Raw genomic sequence first — 16,796 nt, forward strand, 5'->3', positions numbered from 1 at the left:
TGCTAAATACAAACTGACTGTAACGAGGCTCAGGCACGGGGTGCACCGGATTAAGGTGACATGGACTGACGTGTGTTTTAAAATAGAATCCCAGGAAAGTGGAGACAGCCTCACCCTTGCCCGTCACGTATCAAAACAGAGTCATGGCAAAAGGACAGGTTCCTGCAAAGCTGCTTCACTGACCTACATTCCAAGTAGCAAATGTCACTAGAAAGAGGTCAGAGCAGCAAGACAAATTGTGAGATTTGTTAGACGCAAGAATGAATGTTCTGCAAGTAGAAAGGAACATTTAGGATGGGAAAAAGAACTTTTACTCCCATGTGATTTTTTTTTTTCTTCTGGGTTCGCAGGCAGCTTCAGTTGTGCCAGGCTGCCTTTGGGCAATTTCGTTGCCTCTGATCACTGACGTTCTGTCGTTACCTGCCTCTTGTTGATCGACAATATGGTGTAAAGATTTTCCTTGTCAGGAAATTTGTTTACTGACATCTTAAACAACCGTCCTTGGCTATTCCAAACATTGATGTGGCCCTCATCGCTACAAAGTGCTCCTGAATACATGCACAGGAAATGGAGGACAGTCTAAGGCAGCGAGCGGTTCTCAACCTGTGGGTCGCAACCCCTTTGGGGGTCGAACGACCCTTTCACAGGGGTCGCCTAAGACCATCAGGAAACACATATAGTTATATATTGTTTTTGGTGATTAATCACTATGCTTTAATTATGTTCAATTTGTAACAATGAAATTGGGGGTCACCACAACATGAGGAACTGTATTAAAGGGTCGCGGCATTAGGAAGGTTGAGAACCACGGGTCTGAGGGATCATGAGACCTGTGTCTGTGTCCTCACGCTATTTGCTGTGATTTTGGGCAATTCACTCACCACTCCCTAGGACAGTGATGGCGAACCTATGACACGCGTGTCAGAGGTGACACACGAACTCATTTCTTTGGTTGACTTTCTTTGTTAAATGGCATTTAAATATATAAAATAAATATCAAAAATATAAATCTTTGTTTTACTCTGGTTGCAAATATCAAAAAATTTCTATATGTGACACGGCACCAGAGTTAAGTTAGGGTTTTTCAAAATGCTGACACGCCGAGCTCAAAAGGTTCGCCATCACTGCCCTACGAAGTCTCAGTTACCTCTTCTACAAATGGGGCTAAGTACACCTAATCCTTCCAACTGCTACCTGGAGGCCATAGGAGACGTCCCCAGTTCTGAGTAGTGAATGAAATTAGGAGACAGTATGAGAGTGGAAGGGAAGGGGGGGAGTGGAGAGAGAGACATTGATGTGAGAGAGACACATCAATTGGTTGCCTCCTGCATGTGCCCTGACCAGGGCCCTGGATCAAACCTGCAACCCAAGTATGTGCCCTTGACCGGGAATTGAACCCTCGACCCTCAGTTGCAGGCCGATGCTCTAACTAACCATTGAGCCAAGCCGGCCAAGGCAAAATATGCTTTCTTAAAAAATTGTATTATATTTTCCAAACCAAATGAGGTATACGTGCAGTAATTCTGCTGAAATTGGGGTCCATTCCTGTGAAGTCACCTGTGGACAGTTGTTAGGGTCACATGTCCACCGGTGATCTCTTCTGAAGGAGCCCAAGAGGCGGACGATCTGCTTTCCTTAGGACGCCGAATGTGCAGGCAGCTGGTTGAGGCTTGCAAAGAAGCCACCGTGAAAACTGAAAACATAAGGTGTGCTCTTTAAAGCAACCTCCAGCCAGTCAATGACTCCGTTATATACCTCAAGAGGTTTCTAAACACAGTGTTTCTATTTTGAGAAATGACATTTCGCAAAAACAACCAGAAAAACATTTAAAGTCCCAGAAATGGTGAGAATATTTACTTCAGAGGAAGCGAGGAGGAAGCTTGCTTAAACATCTCCCTCCCCTCCACTCCTGATGGCCCTGCTTGATTACAGCCGTGCGTGCGTCTGTGTGGCCGGCCTGGGGAAAAGGGGATCTAATCTTTCATTCACTCATGAAGCAGTTACTGTGGGCCTGCTACGTTCCAGGCACTGGCCTGCGTGCTGGGAGGATAAGTCACATCAGACGTGATCTTGGTCCACACAGGGCTCTTTTTTAAAAAAAAATATATTTTATTGATTTTTTACAGAGAGTAAGAGATAAGAGAGAAATATTGATCAGCTGCCTCTTGCACACTCCCTACTGGGGATGTGCCTGCAACCAAGGTACATGCCCTTGACCGGAATCGAACCCGGGACCCTTCAGTCCGCAGGCCGGCGCTCTATCCACTGAGCCAAACCAGTCAGGGCCACACAGGGCTCTTGAAGTCCAGTTTGTGAGCTTTCTTGTCCCCTGTACTCCCAGGGTTCTGTCCCTCCTCCTTTCCACCATCCATGGTGACAGCTCCCCTTCATGTTCAGGTGCCCAGCGCTTCTTCTTTTATCAATGGTTTCAGATGTTCATTCAGGGGGAGAACAGCATGTTCCAAGTGCCGTGTGTGTGTCCACATGTCTGTGTGTCTGTGTTTGCTCGTGTAGGCATACGGCACACATAAACTGGAAATGCGATTGCTTTCAGGGAGGGGAACTGGCTGGATGGCGTAAAGGGTGGGAAAGCCTCTATCATTTCGTACCTTTTACATTCTGAATGAAAGGAATGTTACCGAATAAAACAAAAACTTGTAGAAGCCCCAAACTGAAAAAAATTATGATATCCCTTTCTCCTTCCAAAATTAAAAATAAAAATAATTCCTAACCCTGATCGTCCCCAAAAGTGTTCTTCGTATTCCTTGAGGAATAGTAGGATTATTCGGAGGCATGTACGATGGATAAGGTGGCCAGTGCAAAGGGGACACTAGAAGGAGGCAATGAGGTGCATTTGGGAAAAGAACCAGTCATTTTTGTCACCGTGTCTTCTTCTTCTCACTCTCTCCTCGCTTCACAAATGGGGAAACTGGGTCCAGGCAGGCTGAGTGAGTCATCACGCCAGCAGGGCTCCTGTCAGGGGGGATTTCCCACTGCTCCCCCAGATCTCTTTGGGGGGGAGGTAGGGGGTTGGGGGCCAGAGGGTGCCAGATCCTCTTTCATTTGATCTCAAACACAACTCTCTCCTCGCCCCCCACCTGAAGTGGAGGCTGCAGGCCATGGCAGGATGTAAGGCTTGGGTCTGCATCTTTCCCACTCTCTTTCCCAGGCCACCCACACCCCCAGGCAGGGCACCTCCTCCAGGCTCCTCCAGGACATTGCTCTAGGAGTTTGGTAGGCACAGCTCCTCTTTCTCCAGAATTGGTGTTGCCCGGGTCAATTTTCCTACATTATTATCAAATTTGGTTGGTTCAGAGTGACTTTGGGCTGTTTCTAATCAACTTCTCCTGCAGGGGTAAAGATTTGCCCACAACTAAGGGATTCAGAAGTCTGTGGGGGAGGTTCGCCATGATCTAACAGGGGTTGAGTGGTCCCTGTCAGGGTGCTGTAAAGGAGTCTATGGCATTCATTCATTCATTCACTCATTTATCCAACACACATATATCGAACCTATTCATGGCATGAGGCACTGTTCTAGGCCCTGGGGATAGAGTGATGACTTAAACAGATAGGCACTGTTTTTGTGGAACTTACATTCTTGTGAAGAGAGTCTGACAACAATAAAGTAAACGAATAAATGATCGAGGTGAATTCATAGACTAATAGGCCAGAGTGTGATGTGGCAGAAAGGGGGGGTGGGGTGGGGGGTGACTTTGGACCACGTGCTTCGGCAAGGCCTAGCTCAGTGGTTCTCAACCTTCTGGCCCTTTAAATACTGTTCCTCATGTTGTGGCCCAACCATAAAATTATTTCCGTTGCTACTTCATCACTGTAATGTTGCTACTGTTATGAATCGTCATGTAAATACCTGATATGCAGGATGGTCTTAGGCGAACCCTGTGAAAGGGTTGTTCGACCGCCAAAGGGGTCGTGACCCACAGGTTGAGAACCGCTGGCCTAGCTGAAGATGCCTTCCTTAAGCGAGGATGCTATCTCAATGCCTTTGGAGGACCTCCCCTCCAGTGGTGAGATGCTAACATTGTCCCCATCCAACAGGTTCCTGTGAAGAAATAGAGATGAAGGGAAAGAGGGGTGCCAGCTTCTTTGGGGTCCTGTGTCCGCCAGCTGCTGCAAAACGCCTCTGAGAAATTCTGCTTCCAGTGAAAGGGGACCACCTGTCCCAGGAACCTCAGGACCTGGGATGAGAACCCCCTGAGTGGAATCTTGTCGAAATGAATTGGACCAACTGTAGGTACCAGGACTCCAGAGGCAGCAACGCCTCCCTGGATAACCTCACAGCATTGCTCTGCTGGGGTAAGACCAGCTGAAAATGGGCAAAGTGGCTATTACTTACTGTTAAATAATAGTTTGAACATTTAGGTCTTAAAGAACCCTGCGATGTAGGTATTCATGCTATACCCATCTCACAGATGAAGAAAACGAGGCTCAGAATGATGAAGTGACTGTCCTAAGATCACACAGTTAGGAAGTGCCTATGATCCATGTCACTGGACTCTAAATCTCAGGTTCTTTCATGACATCATCCTCCATGCTTATTCCCTTCATCCCCTCTGACTCGCCCCTGCCCTCCCAGGATGTGTCCTTGTCTTTCTGTCCACAGACAGACACCCTCATGCTGTCTGTCCTTCTTGCTGGTAACAGGTGTGCCCTACCCCAGTCAATCCCAGCTGGTGCCCCAGGCTCCCCTCTCATTGCTCCAGACTTACATGTGACATCTCACCCCACCCTACTCCCCCACACATCAAGCCCTGTGACTTGGTACCTCATCTTGGGTGTCAGTGCTGTGGGCACTGGGTTGATCTGGTTTCCAAGGTCCCTCCCTACCCCTCACCCAGAAGGTGGGCAGGAGCTGTCGAAGAGAAATGTCGTGAGGTCAGCCAACTTACTCAGAAGGGGGACAGGAAAGAGGCAGAGAGGAAGTGTGCCAGTGGGTGCCTGACACAATGCCGTTTGGCTTTGGTGCCGCAGGAGGCTGTGATTCTTGCTGCTCCCACCTCTGAAGGCTATTTCTTGGCAGATTGCCCTAGGGATCCCGTGTGGCAAAAGTAGGTTTACAGTTGTTAGTACTCGAAATAGTTTATTCTTGTATGATTATTTATTAACTGTTGTATTATTTTCTACATGAACAGCTGTCAAACTGCTTTGGTTCCCTTCACCCCACCTTGGCAGCAATCTTTGCTTTTGGGTGTCTGAGTAGCAGGTCCCCAAACATGGGTGTGGAGAGGTGCTGCCTGCTCTGAGGGGTTGAATCATGCAGCTCCATGCTCTGGGGGAAGAAACAGGAAGAGGCCTGGGTGTGAGGGGAGAGAGCGTTGGGGTTGGAGTTGAAAACATGGACTCAGGTCCTGGATTCAGCACTTACCTGGGGCACGTGGCTTTCCCTAAGTGTCCTCACCTGTACAGCAGGAGAGTTTGGCTAGATATGTTTTAAGATTCCTTCTAACTCCAAAAATCCAGGGATCGATGTGGCTGGAGAGGGGATGAGTTTGGGGTCTCCATCCCTTGAAGAAGGAGAAGTTTTTTTCAAAGTATGAATAATAGAACACCACCACCACCACCACCACCAGAGCATGGACAGGCTCTCACACCTGCCACCTCTACCTAGTTCCAGTCCAACTGGCTGATGTCCTGACCCTTCCCACCCCTCACATGCTCGTCTCACCCCTCACATGCCCTTCCCAGGGCACCAAAGAACTCCACCATCCTGGTTTTCTTTTTTCTGGACATCCTGTCATATATGGAAACCTTTAACCCTTTGTAAGAATAATAGAACTCAGGGGTAAAATGATCACACAAAGTCAGCACCGTGTCGTGTACTTAAAGACATAGTTTTAGTCAGAGAGAAGGGGGGTCAAGTTCCAAACTCAGCTACTTTCTACCTCTATGACCCTGAGCTTGTGTCTTTACTGTAAGATGGGAATAGTAATTGTTCCTATCTCATTGAAGTTTAAATGAAATAATGTGCCCTGCACAGATTAAGTCCCCAATAAAGACACGTGTAGATCCTGTAGAGCTTATTTGCATGCGTGTTGTGTTAGTTCCAGCTGGTATAACAAATTACTGTAGACTGGGTGACTTATAAACAACAGAAATTTATCTCTCATAGCTCTGGATGCTGGTAAGTTCAAGATCAAGGCACTGGCACATTCAGTCTGGTGAGAGCCCGCTTCCTGGTTCATAGACAGCTATCTTGCAGTCTGTCCTCATAGGTAGGAGGGGTGGGCGGCTCTCCAGGACACTTTTATAAGGGCACTAATCCATTCATGAGAGCCACACCCTCATGATCTAATCATCACATTAGGGAGTGGGTTTTAAAATATGGATTTTGGCAGGACACAAACATTCAGGATAGAGCCTGTGTGTAAAAATTACTCTCAAATCTCCTTCTCTTTTCCTCCCTGTCCCTTTTTGCAGAGAACATCACCACCCTGAAGCCAGAGACTACACCTGAAGGACGTAGCAGGTGGGTGAGGGAAGGGCTGGCCCTAAGGAGGAGTATTGAGGGTTTTGGAGAAAGGGTCTTCTCGGCCTGGTGTGAATGGGACCATGGCCAGGGAGACTGGGGCAGAGAAAAGAGGCTCAAAATGGAGGCAGCAGATGGAAGCCCAGAGGTAGGAGAGCTCCTACCGGAGAGGGGAGGCCCCAGGGCGATTGTGTGGATGGTCACCACCAAAGCCAGACAGGGCAGCTGGAGTGTCCTCCTTTCTCTTATTTGCTCTCCTCAGCTTCGGCACAGCAGGAGCTGTTTCTGGCTCCATTGGTGTTGTGGTCCTCATCTTGCTCCTAGGGGGTCTCTTGTCCCTGGCCCTGAAGAAATGGAGGCATGAGAGTGAGTCCAACGAGTTGGCCCAAGAACTGGAAATGTAGGAAGGGGGGAAACTGGAGCTGGACTTGGGGGTATCTTTCCTGTGGGGCAGCTTTGGGAAAGAGGAAGAGTGGGTAAGCTCTGGGGTCTGTTCTCTGGAGTTGCCATGGATTCTGCATGTAGCAATAAGATTTATTTATGATACAAATTCCTTATGCTGAAAGCTGTATACAGTATAAGCAATCTGCATATATACTTATTTTTATGTGCATCAACTAAAAGAACTGTTGATGCCAAATAATCTCATCTAAATAATAACCAACATTATAGTGTACCAATTCTTTCTCTTCCTGGGCATTTAGCTCAGTCTCAGAGGCACAATGGGTTGAACATAGTGGATTTTGAACTTCAAAGTTCAACCCTAAGTCCAGCAATTGATCAAGTAAAGGTAGTTACTGCTCCAGCTCAGGCTGACTCTGAGTTTATTAATTTTTCTAGGACTTTTTAAGAAACAACTGAGGCATCAGACCAACTTTCTCCACAAATCCTCGGTAAGGAAAGAGTTGAGTCATATCTAGATGATTTCATCTCCCAGCCATCTCCACCATGATTTCATGCTCTTTCCTAAATGGATCTCATATGGAGGTGGGGGTGAGGCAAAGAACAGCTCTAAAAGGAATGTTTTTGAAAACTGAGCAGGATCTAGGGCTTGTTCAGCAAGAACCCAGTGTTCCACTTCCTGTCCCGTAGGGAGCCCAGTCGTAAGTCTTGTCTCTGGAAGTCTTTTGTGCCCAGCCACCTGACTCTAACAGGGTCCTATCTCTAAAGGAGCTTTCCTGCCATGCTGATGCCATATATTCCAACGTGATCCACCTGGCCCCCTGGAAAGAGGATGACTTCGCTGTCTATGCCAACATGCCCCCTTTTGATCGCTCCAGGAGGACATCGCCAGACCAAGTGGAATATGCCTCCATTGTATTCAAATGATGGGAAGCCAATGAGATGCTTCAGCGTGGAGAGTCAGATCTGTGCTCCAGCTGGATCCTGATACAGCTTTTGCATTAGGTGTGTGTGTGTGCGTGCGTGCTTAAGAAATGCATAAAACATATTCTGATGGAGGGAAATGTGTATTCTTCTTATTTATTGGAAACAAAGTAAAATTCTACGGGAAAGAAGTGACGTAAAAGACAAGGGACATGTCTTTCCCAATACCCATAGCCCCAGGTCCCTGAGAGGGACGGGCCAACACGGGAGTCCTTTCTAGCTCTTGCCCCTCCTGAGGTTAGGGCTGAGGAGGGAGTTCATGCTATTCAGGGCCCAGCTTCTGGATCTTGCCTCTCCTGCTCTGCCCTGTAGGGAATTAGCGCCCTGTAGGAGGTCATTATGAGCATGCTCATGACTGTGGAGGCTGAATGACTGACACTCCTGGGTATCTGGACAATATACCAAGGGTGGGGGCTGCTTTACTGAGGGAGTGAGACTTGGTGAGCTCCCACCTGGGAAAGGAGCTGGGGAAGGAGGACCTGGTAGAAGTGGGCTACATGTCACCACTGACCAGGCACAGCTCCCAGGGGAACTTTGGAAGATGTCTAAACTTTGCAATTTGTCCACTCCTGCTTCCCTTCATTTAAATCCTTCATTAAATACCACCATGATCTAGACTCTGGGACTATGATAGTGAACCCAACAGACAAATCTTTGTCCTCCTGGAGCTTCCTGTCTAGGAGGGGAAGACAGGCAGTGGACAAATAAACAGGCAAATACATAGGCTGCCAGATGGTGGCATGTGCCATGGCAAAAACTAAAGCCAGTCTGAGCAGGTATGGCCTACCAGGTGGGAGTGAGTTGCTCTTAGATGGTCAGGGAAGGTCATGGTCAGGGAAGGAAGTGAGAGAGTGAGACCTGGGGATCCATGGGAAGAGCATTCAGGTGGAAGGCGCAGCAGGTGCAAAGGCCCTGAGGTGGAGTGAGCCTTACATGGTCCAAGAACAGCAAGGAGATACGTGTGCCAGGAATGGGGGTGGGGGGCATAGGAGATGAGATCTGTGCAGCGAATCAGCTCCAGAGTTTGGGACCCAGTGATCCCAGGCAGTGTTTCCCACAGCATTATCTGTAGAACATTAGTACAGAGCCCCCTGGTCCTTTGGGGATCGTGCCTTTGCTTGTACCACCCTCTGTCACTCTCGGATTTCTCCCTCATTCATTGAAGCTAGATTCCTGGTCTCCACTCCACCTGAATCCTGTCATCACCCAAGGCGATTTCAGTGACAGCGGAGACAGACAATCCTCCCTCCCTCTGGACTCAAAGTTCCCCAGAGTGTGTTCTAGTTCTGGGAGATGTTAATGGGCATTGGGATGGAGAGAGGAAAGGAGATCTACGACCAAATAAGTTTGGGAAATAATGAACAGAGTAATGGAGAAAAGACAAATCACCTTTCACTTACAGCCAGAGCTGTTGGAAGCCACTACCAATAAGAAAACACACCCTTCGCTTTATCCTCTTATAGGGATGGTGAGGGGAGAAGGTGGGAAGGAAACAGGACAATTTCCAAGCCTCTGCCATGTTTTCTGGGTTGATAAACAGCGCATCCCGGCGTAGAGAGGCTTTGTTGTAGCAGAGATGTATGGTGATCATGCGCCCTGGTTTTCTGGGGACTTTCCTGGTGGATGCCTCTTGTTCCCGCAACATATCATTAGGTCCCCTTTCACTCTCAAAAGTGTCATAGTTTGAACGATAAATTATGTAGCCACCTGCTAACAAGGCTTCGAAAGTGCAAAAGTAGGTCCAAGAGATCAAACAAGGAAGGGAAAGCGAAGTTACTATGTACAATAAAGTGAGGAGAAGGGAGTTGGGTGCGAGAGGGGGAGGCTGGATGAATCACGAGGTAGGGAGATAATGAGGAAAGTTTCTAAGGAAAAGGGGCTAAAAGCACAGAAAGACACCCTCTGCTATGAACCTCCGCAATGCCGGAGCAGGTGTTCAGGGGAAGGGAAATCATGCAAAGGCAACTGAAACCCACATCTGGTCCGCACAGAGCAGAAATGAGGGGGAAGTGGGAAGAGGGGTGATATGAATAAGTTGGACAATTCAGCTGGAGGCTGAACTCAGAGCCAGAAGTGACTATAAGATCACAAGCCCTCTGGACATGCTCAGAAACTCCAGGGAGGGCGCCAGAGTTTCCAAATAACCCATAGTCCAGAGATGGAGCCCTTGAGTTTCCATCTTCATGGACAGGTTGACCTAGGCCAGTGATGGCGAATCTATGACACGCGTGTCAGAGGTGACACATGAACTCATTTTTTTGGTTGATTTTTCTTTGTTAAATGGCATTTAAATATGTAAAATAAATATCAAAAATATACATCTTTGTTTTACTATGGTTGCAAATATCAAAAAATGTCTATATGTGACACGGCACCAGAGTTAAGTTAGGGTTTTTCAAAATGCTGACACGCCAAGCTCAAAAGGTTCGCCATCACTGACCTGGGCATAAGTCTGGGTTGTAACATTTAAGCAGGTGTCTTTCTTGCAAGATTTCTCAGAGCCTTCAAGATCGAATGCACTTAGTGAATTGACATGTATTCATTGTTCTTCCTGCCTCCTTTTATTTCCCCACAGAGCATCTCATAGGACAGGAGGTGATCCTTGAAATGCCCAGTGGGAAGAGCTTGTTTAGGGGCAACTGCCCAGGTGGCACTGTTACCAGGGGACCCCAGCGACCAGGCTAACTCTGCTTCTTCTCACAGGGGAGGGGTGTGTAGCCATTAGGCTACCATGTGGGCAAATGAGGTGGCTGGGCCCAGCCTGAAGCCAGGACACCCCTCTACTGGCCTTGATTTGTGCCCAACAGTCCTGAATTCTTGGGGAAGGTAGCAAATGACATCTCTCTAGGGCAGCAGCTCTCAGCTGAGGGCAATTTTGCTTTCCCTCCCAGGAGGCATTTGAAAATATCTTTGATTGTCACAATAGGGTGGGGCTATTGGCAGCTAGTGGGTGGAGGCCAGAGATGCTATTAAACTTGCTACAGTGCACTCCCTCCTCCTCCCCAGTTACCCTGCATACAATTCCAAGTGCTGCTGTTGAGAAACTCCGCCCAAGGGTCTTCCTGGAGCTCCTGTGAGCCTGCCCTGCGGCTGGCTCCAGACTGAAGGGTCCCGGGCTCCATTCCAGTCAAGGGCGCATGCCCGGTTTGTGGGCTCGATCCCCAGTAGAGGGTGTTTAGGAGGCAGCCAAATCAATGATTCCCTTTCATCATTGATGTTTCTATCTTTCTCTCCCTCTCCCTGCCTCTCTGAAATCAATGAAATTATATTTAAGAAAAAGAAATCTCAGCCCTAGAAGAAGAGATGACCCACCCTCCTGATTTGCCTGAGATGTCCCGGTTTCTATCGGGAGCTCTAGGTTCCAGGGAACTCAGGTCTGGGCTGTTAGCCTCTAAGACTGTCCAATACTGTTAGCCTTTGTGGTTTTGGAGCTGCCCTTCTCAGTCAGGATGGGGGAATTCTGGACATTTATTTCCAGTGAAAGCCCAGAGGGAAGTGAGCTGTATGCTCCAAGGAGGCCCAGATCTCGGGCACAAATTCTCCCAGCTCATCATCAAAAGAAGTTGCCCACAACCCTAGCCGGATGGGGTAGGTGCCTTCCTCCCCTTGCCAGCCACCTGCACCCATGGCTCCTGCTTCCATCATGCTCAGCTCATCTTGCTGAAGGAGTGAATAGGTGCTGCTCTTCCAGAAGATTCTTGGGAAATTCTGATAAGTAGGCTGAGGTGCTTCTCGACATTTGGCCAGATGGCAGTTATTGCTCCTGGGAAAGCATAATTCTGCAAGGCTCTGAGCATCCCCAAAGGAAAGGTATGTGTTTTAACAATGGCAGGGACTTGGAGCACGAAACACTTTACAAAGCCCTGAGAGAACTCTCTGTGTGACTGGGAATGAGGCTCACTTGCTCTCTGAACATCCCCATCAGAGGCTAGAAAAGGCTAGATTCTCAGTGCCCAGCAGGGAAGAGTGTTTTATTATGAACATTATTTAGAATTACTGGTTCATCCCACATAATAAAAGCATAGTATGCAAATTGCCCCCTGGACAGGGAGGTCATCCAGGAGTTTGATTAGAGGGCAGGGCCAGCCGAGGGAAGGGAGGGAGGCCCCAGCTGGCAGCCGGCAGGCTCTAGGGACCTTACCAGTGCACAAATTTTGTGCACTGGGCCTCTAGTGGTGATAATAAAAAGCAGACTGCCTTTATTTGGTTTTCTTATTTTAAATCCTCTACAGACAATGCATCCCTTCCAAGGAGCACTGGGAGCTCCCACTGCCACCTGCCTACCCCCCTTCTTCTCTACCCTCCCATCAGCTGATAGTCTTGGCTCTTGACTTACCGTGTAAAACCTTTGTCAAGTTAACCTATTTCCCTAAGTCCAGGTTTTCTTATCTGTAAAATGAACATAATGATGACAACCTCACAGATAGGCACTGCCTCATTCATGATGTTATAGAAAATATTCTGCAAACTAGGCTACAAAAATCTACAGAATCATTGTCAACTGATTATATCACAGCCAATTATGCTATCAGGAGTTTTTTGTCACTGATTAGTTGGAAGAGCTAGATGAGCAGAACTATTTCGCCATCATTAGGAGACAACAGCCATCATTAGTTAACACTTATTTTTTATTACCTACTTCAAGTATCATTTGGCAGCAGTTCCTCATAAACAGGACTCAACAAATAAATCAGTTACTGCCCCCCCTCCCCCCATTTCTCACTTCCTTAGGAACTGATGATCCAGGTGGGGAGTGGAAGAAGATGTGTGTGCAAGCAGGCTGGCCCCGGCGAGGAAAAGGAGACACTCAGAGTGCCAAGGTCAAGCTTAGAGAAGTGATGAGTGTGAAGGGACGGTCCTTGTTCCCAAAGGAGTCTTGTTTTTATAGGAGTTGTATTTCAGGCTTTGTAAAAAATAGTTTAGTCTTTTAATATACTCAGAAAACATGTTCCCGGCCACAGATGTTCAGAACTTTGTTTACTGAAATCACCGGTGTCTCCTGGATACACTCCAGCCAGGGCAATCTCGACCCCGCAAGGCAAGTGTGGCAACAGCTAGAAGCCCCAAGATAAATAACATCTGTGCACACCTGTGTCTTTGCCATGCCCTTGGGGTCCCCTTGGCAGGATCCACCTGTCCCTCTGATATTGGAGCGCCTCAGGCTCTCTCCTGGCCCTCTGCCCGCTGACTTCACTCTCAAAGACTTCAGTGGCATTGGCGTCTGCTGCTGCCGTTAAAATCTACAGCCTCCGACTGCTGACAGACACACACATCTAACTGCTCACTGGACTTCACCTTCTGGGTGTATAATAACCACAACAATGACACACACTTGTCGTCTCTACGATGTGTTAATACTTACATAGTCTTTACAGACACGCTGTAAGTGCTTCATATATATATTAGCTCATCTAATCCTCACAACAGCACTTGAGAAAGCTGTTATTGTTTTCATCCCCAAGAAGATGAGTCACAAAGAGTTAGGTAACAGCAACAGGATAGCTGTGCCAGTGCAGCGTCATTGTCTGGGTCCTTACCCACAACATGACTGGCCCCACCCCTACCCCCCGCCCCCCCGTGTTCTTGCACTGATGGCTCAGGAACAGAAGGGAACAGAAGAGAACAGAAGGCCCCCGGCTGCTCCTTCGCCACTCCCCATCTCACCTCGGTCCCCCGCTTGCCCGGCTAAAAATCTCAGAGTCACCGTGGAGTTCCCTTCCTCCCTCCTCCCATCCAAGTAGTTCAATCACCAAATCCTATCACTTCTCCTTCCTACATATTTAAAACATCTATTATGCGCCTTTCTCTCCTCCAACCTATTTTCCACATTGCAACCAGAGGGTTCTCCTAGAAACAAACTCTGATCTTGCCGCCTTTCAATTGATCAATGCGCCATCCATGGGTTCTTGTCGCCCACTGGATGAACCCAAACTTCTTCACAAGCCGACAAGGCCCTCTGTGATCCGGGCCATACCCGCCTCTCCAGCCTGCCACTCCCTGCCTCCCTCTCTTCTCTCCTGTATCTTGGCTGCCTCTCCGTGTTTCAGATGCACAGGGCTCTTTCTCCCCACACTGAGCCTCCACGCATGCTCTTTCCTCTGCCTGTAGCCTCCCAAGGTCAGAGCTGAGGGCTTATCTGGCCAAAGACTGTGATGAGCTCCTCAGCTGTATGTTCCCTGGTTCCCTCTCACTTTCCATAACATAGCACCCTTAACACCCTTGTGTAATTTCTTCTCTGAAGTCCATGATTCCTATAAAAATAGGGACCATGTCTACCTCTTCACCTCTGTATCCCAAGTGCTTAGCCAGGTGCAGGGTAGACTATCAACAAACAACTGTAGAATGAATGAGTGAATGACAGAACCATTTGGAGGGAATAGCATAGTAGCCATAGTGGCAAAACCTTCAAAATATCAGCTTTATTGAGGTAGAACTCACATACCATACAGTTCACTCATTCAAAGTATACAATTCCATGGATTTTAGCAACTATCACCACAATCAATTTTAAAACTTTTTTATCACCCCAGAAGAGACCCTGCATTCATTAGCAATCATTCTTCAGTTCCCTCTATGTTATTTTCAAAAGATAATAAACCTAACGTTGGTAGAGTGTTGTTCCAAAGTGAACAGAGTAGTTTGTGTGTGCTCACTGATTCTTAAACAATTCTGTGAGGTGGGCATTTTAATGCATCTATTACTGAGTTTAAACTTCAGTTTCAACTTTATGGAGTGAAACCTTTAATCAATAAAGAATTTAATCTGAGCCCTGAGCCCAGTGTGGCTCAGGTGGTTGGAACATCATCTTATGCACCGACGGAAGGCTGAGGGTTCGATTCCCAGTCAGGGCACATACCTAAGTTTCGAGTTCGATCCTGGTGGGAGCTCAACGGGAGGCAACCAACCAATCAATGGGTCTCTGTTCTCTCTCTTTCTCTCTCTCTCTCCTTTCCTTCCTCCCTCCCTCCCTCTCTAAAATCAAAAAAAAAATTTTAAAGAATTTAATCTGAAGGGAAAGGGAGGGTTGGTGGGAGTAGCCAAGGGGACAAGAATCTCCTGTGTATGGACTGGAAAGGCATGAGACCGGTGCTTCATATGTATTTTCACATGGACTTGGGGTGCTTTAAGGCATGGTGAGTGTTTACATAACTCATAACTGGTGCAGAAAGTCAGTTAGGGGATCAGAAGGTAGAAATATATTGTATAAAGTATATAGCCTTTGAAATAATAATAAAAGATCTGAATTTGAATCGTGATTCTGCTACTTACCACAACTCTATAAATTTGGGCAAGTTAACCTTCTCAGTTTTCAATTTATTTGTAAAACAGTATCTTACTTGTAAGTTGTTGTGAGAATTAGATGAACTAGTGTATAGGAAGCAACTGGTACCCTTGCTGGTGCTCAGTAAATAGAAACATCAATGATGAGAGAGAATCATTGATTGCCTGCCTCCTGCACACACACACCACCCCCCCACCCCCCCCCCGCCCACGCCGCAACTGGGGATTGAGCCTGGCATGTATCAAACCTGGGACCCTTCAGCCTGCAGTCCAATGCTCTATCCACAGAGCCAACCCAGCTAGGGCAAGAGTTGTGGGTTTTAAAAGCTCATTCGTTATAATGTGGAAAACAATTTGGAAGTCTATTTTTTTAAATAGACTGGGTCCTTAACCACAACATGCAGGGAAAGCATTATGCAAAAATGTATTAGGGAGATTGGATAGTGAGTAGGGCTTTTTCCGCCCCTTTCAAAAATTCCTAATCCTGTTGACACTCCATGTTCAGAAATGGTTCTCCTGCAGAGAGTGGCTGCATTCCCTGGGAGACACTGTGCAAAGGGAAAAGGACTTGGGAGGGATGTGGTCTTAGAAACGTGTGCGTGTGTGTGTGTGTGTGTGTGTGTGTGTGTGTGTGGTAGGGGGAGAGGAGAAAGTGTGTTATCCACCTCCATCAGCTGCTCTTTCGCCATCAGGTGATAAACTATCAGAAATAGCTTCCTGTTTAACATCAACAGGTGATATAACTTCGTTTATCACTGTTTTGATCTCCTCTTGAATCCTGTCGTTGAGGCTGGAGTCTGCCAGCAGAGGGAAGGGGTCCTGTTGGCATAGGAGCCTTGGGAGAGGGAGTGCTTCAAGCAGCCCGAGTGCGAATCCCTCCCCAGTGGCCTCTGGGCAGGAGCAGGCTGAGTGCATTTGAGAGAATCATCTCATCTTTAGCAAATGCGTGCCGTGAGGCCATGTGTGAGATGCGAGCAAACCCCATCCGCTCTCACAGAGCACTTTAATCCATTCACTCATTCATTCATGCCACAAACATTTGTTGAGTACCTACCAGGTACAGGCTGCGTTTTGGAGGCCAGGGATACAGAGAAGAAGACGGTGAACAATTCTTACTTTACTACTTAGAGCAGAGCCATGGACGATCTAATCAAAACTCCTTACAATTCCATGTGGCGAAAATGTAGTCCAGAGAGGCCCAAGGCCCCTGATCGCCAGGCCACTGTGGCCCAGGTCAAGTTGACTTTCTACTGACGCAGCACGATCCTAAGGAGAGTACACTGGGACAACCCAAAACATGTCACGTTCAAAGATCCTTCTTTGGAGCCGTGAGCACTGGAGGAGAGCAGGCCACACAGACGAGCAGAGCAGTGTGAATGTCCCACCACGCTAGCTGTTGCCACATCTACACCGGACTCGTGTAAAAGGATGACCGAAGTGGCCAGTCATGAAGCTCGGCCTGGTTCCCGTAGGTTAACTGTAGCTGGAGTTAATGACTTAGAGGCCATGGCAGAGTTGGCAGCACAGGGAAGTGTATGTTGAAATGGGCAGGGCAAAGCCCGAGGGTGTAGAGAGCCCAGCTAGGAAGTCACGCTGAACAGCCGCAACAGCTGTCTCAGGTTGGCCTGATTCCACGTTCAATGGC

At 47.7% G+C, this 16,796-nt stretch overlaps 1 long non-coding RNA gene across 1 annotated transcript; it reads right to left on the bottom strand.

Annotated features, from left to right (window-relative positions):
- Positions 1-4,810: 4,810 nt before the first annotated feature.
- Positions 4,811-16,668, bottom strand: LOC118673747. Its single transcript, XR_004973461.1, has 3 exons — positions 16,206-16,668; positions 6,649-6,828; positions 4,811-5,522 (listed from the first exon to the last, which is right to left on the bottom strand). It is a non-coding gene; the product is annotated as an uncharacterized LOC118673747 (long non-coding RNA).
- Positions 16,669-16,796: the final 128 nt, after the last annotated feature.

Source organism: Myotis myotis, unplaced genomic scaffold (assembly GCF_014108235.1).
Source record: "Myotis myotis isolate mMyoMyo1 unplaced genomic scaffold, mMyoMyo1.p scaffold_m19_p_18, whole genome shotgun sequence".
NCBI lineage: Eukaryota > Metazoa > Chordata > Mammalia > Chiroptera > Vespertilionidae > Myotis > Myotis myotis.